The sequence below is a fragment of the Humulus lupulus genome, chromosome 4, assembly GCF_963169125.1.
Source record: "Humulus lupulus chromosome 4, drHumLupu1.1, whole genome shotgun sequence".
NCBI lineage: Eukaryota > Viridiplantae > Streptophyta > Magnoliopsida > Rosales > Cannabaceae > Humulus > Humulus lupulus.
Window position 1 is genome coordinate 20,532,439 of NC_084796.1, and position 3,432 is coordinate 20,535,870.

The 3,432-nt window shown below is 36.2% G+C and overlaps 1 non-coding gene across 1 annotated transcript; it reads left to right on the plus strand.

The window, feature by feature from the left end:
- The first annotated feature begins 692 nt into the window (after nt 1-692).
- LOC133833468 (small nucleolar RNA R71) lies at nt 693-799 on the plus strand. The gene has a single exon (XR_009892846.1). It is a non-coding gene; the product is annotated as a small nucleolar RNA R71 (small nucleolar RNA).
- Nucleotides 800-3,432: the final 2,633 nt, after the last annotated feature.

Here is a 3,432-nt window from a genome sequence, read left to right on the forward strand (position 1 = left end):
TGTCTTTCATTTCCTCTACCATTTGTGTGAAACAAGCTTTGAGCTCTTGAGTTGAGGCTATTTGAGTTTGTGCAAGCATTTGCAAAGTACTCTCAAGAGAATTACTTGACTGCATGATATTTTGAGGAGCGTTGTATGATTTTGGTGGTTGTTGCTGCTCAGGCCTCCATTGGCTCCCAGATGCTTGGTTCGAATCCTTCCAGCTGAAATTTGGATGGTTGCGCCAACCAGGATTGTAAGTGTTTGAGAAAGGGTTATAAGGTTTCTTGTAATCCCCTAAGGCATTGCATTGTTCCTCTTTTCCTCCTCTTAACTCACTAAGAGTTGGGCACTCTTGCGGTTGATGTTCCGTTCCTCCACAGATGAAGCATGGATCTCATGTCTCTACCTTTGCAGCCATGTGGATTCCTCTACCTTCTTGAGATTTGAAAGCCTCGAATTGTTGTCTCAATGATTCAATTTGGCTTTTGACGTTATCCTCTTCCTTCAATTGGTAGATTCCAGTTGATCGTGGCTTGTCCATAGGACTCGGTCCATTCCATGTGTAGGACTTTTCAGCAAGATCGTCGAGGTACTCGAAAGCTTCATCGGGATCTTTTTGAAGGAATTCGCCATTGCACATCATTTGTACGAATTGTCTTTGTCCGGTTGTGAGACCGTCATAGAAATAGCTGATCAGACGCCAACTTTCGTATCCATGATGTGGGCATTGATTTATCAAATCTCTAAACCTTTCCCAGACCTGATGGAAAGTTTCATGGTCTTTTTGGATGAAGGTAGAGATTTGTCTCTTAAGGCTACTAGTCTTATGGGGCGGGAAATATTTGGCAAAGAATGCTTTTGTCATTTCGTCCCATGTTCCGATAGATCTAGGCCTTAAGGAATACAACCAGCTTTTTGCTTTGTCTTTGAGTGAGAAAGGAAAGAATTTCAATCTCACAATGTTGGTGACATCAGCTCGGTTGTTGAATGTAGCCACCACCTCTTCGAATTCCCGTATATGCACGTACGGACTCTCATTTTCCAACCCATGGAAGGTTGGTAAGAGGTTAATCATGCCGGGTTTGAAATCGAAATTTGGCATATTGTTGGGATACATTATGCACGAAGGTGTGGCTGTACGCGTAGGATGTAAATATTCCTGTAGCGTTCTTGGTTGGACTTCATCTTGATGAGCCATCGTGGGTGGTTCAGGAAGTCTCGGTGAATCAGGAGTGTTTGAACGAATGGAAGAAAACGACGAACTAGGAGAGTTTTCTAAAGTTTCTACTTGTTGTCTCACAAATCTCCCTAGTGCGTCTCTGTTTCGTGGCATAAATATTTTTTTGTAAGTATTATAAGCGCAAACGTGTAATAATGTAATAAGTATACACCAAAATGTTCCCAGGCCAATTGGAAAGGCTGCCAAGGTACCACTTTAGGCCCAAGAGCTTTTCTAGAACTCCCCGAGGTTCTTAGAAAAGATTGGAGGGTAACACTAACACAGACCTTATTTAAGAACCAATTTTTCTAAGACAGAACAAGTTTGGTTTTTACTAATTTCCACGATTACACAAATGTTCTCAATACTTTGTTTGATTTTTTGAATTTTTTGATTTTTTTTGATTTTTTTTTAAATTTTATGCTCTTTTTTTTTTCGGAAAAAAACTAAATCTAAAATAAAAATTCTAAACTTAAAATTCAAAAAAAAAAAAATGAATAAATAAAAAAATAAAACTACTAAGGAAAAATAAAATAAAAGAGAAATTAAAAATTACACTACTTTTTTTTTTTTTTTATATTGAAAGAAAAAAAATTAATTTACTAGGCAAACCTTTAATTGTAGAATTACCTCCCCGGCAACGGCGCCAAAAATTGATATCGCCCAATATTTCCTAAGCGGTCGCAGTAGTAATCGGGCTATGTCGTATCCACAGAGAGGTAAAGTACAAAATTAAAAGAAAGATTAGTAAATTAAAAATAATAAACTTTGGAAAAATGTGAATTTGAAAAAGAATATAAACATTAAATGAATAAAATCGAGGGATTAGAATCAGAAAGAAAGTATGGAAGGCATAAGTTTCATTCATGCAAACATATATATATTTTAATAAAATTGATTCATTATACTCAACTATAATTCTACACCATTAATTATAGTTGGAAAATATATATATTAAAGCTCACCTTAAAATATGTTCTTTAATTAAATTATACTAACTTCTAATTTTAAAACCTATCATATTATATACTTTAGAGCGACAAAATACCAATGGCAGAATGCAGTAAAAAGCATATAATATAACAAATATTCTAAATTAAATTAAAAACCTAAATTACATAAGAAGAGCATGACTAGACTTATGTAAAAGATAATAATAAATTTAGAACAAAAATTAGAAAAAAATAAATTTAATTGTAACAAATATATAGAAATGAAGAACAAAATAAAGAATCAATACATTAAAAAAAATATAATATTAAACATGAACTCCACTCTAGCCTTTCCACAAGAAAATTTAGCCTAAAATAGGCATTGTTTTCACTCAAGAAAATGTAAAAGAAAAATAGGAAAAGTAAGTGTTTTTCTCTCCAATACTCTCTACTATTCCCTTGCACAATCTGATATATTTTTACCCCATTTGGTACTCTATTTATAGTGTAAATAGGACCTAAAAACGTGCAAAACCGTGTAAAAAATGGTGGGAAAGTGGCATAAAAAAACTGGTGAAAGTGGGGAAAATGTGTTGAGCCGTAGGGGACAAGGACTGACGCAAGGGACAGCTGGCAGCTTCAGATTGGATGGCGCGGCTGGCGTGGTCAGGTCGTGGCAGTCGTGGTCGCCCACGTGGGGACAGAAGCTGACGAGTGGCAGAACGCGTCAGGGGGCAGTGGCGTCAGACGCGGCAGGCGCGTGGGGGAGCGTGGGAAACATGGCTGACGCAGAGGGGACAGATGTCAGCGTGGCAGGCTGTCGGCGTCAGAACGTGTCAGCGTGCAGTGGCGGCTGTCTGGCGGCTTGGCGGCTGGCTGGCGGCTTGGCAGTTGGCTGGCGGCTGGCTCCATTTTGGGCCTAGCTTTGGGCCAAATCATCTTCAAAAATGCCATTTTCTTCTTGATTTCTTCAATTTTAATTCTTTCTTTCTCCTTTCTTTTTCTTTGTGTCAAAAATCATTTTATTTTCTGAAAATTAAACACAAATCAAATTAAAATTAATATTTTCAAATATAAAATATATGACAATAAATCCATGAAAATATTAATTAAAACTTAATTAATTTTACACTTTTAAGACTAATAAAATGATATTTTTGAGCACTAATCACTAATCATAAGTGTGCTAGGGTTAAAAGAAGTTTTGGTCTCAAAAGATACATTTTATAAGATTAAACACTTTTACATAAGGGATCCCAAAAAGGAAATAGTGTTTGAAAGTTGATTTACAAAATCTCA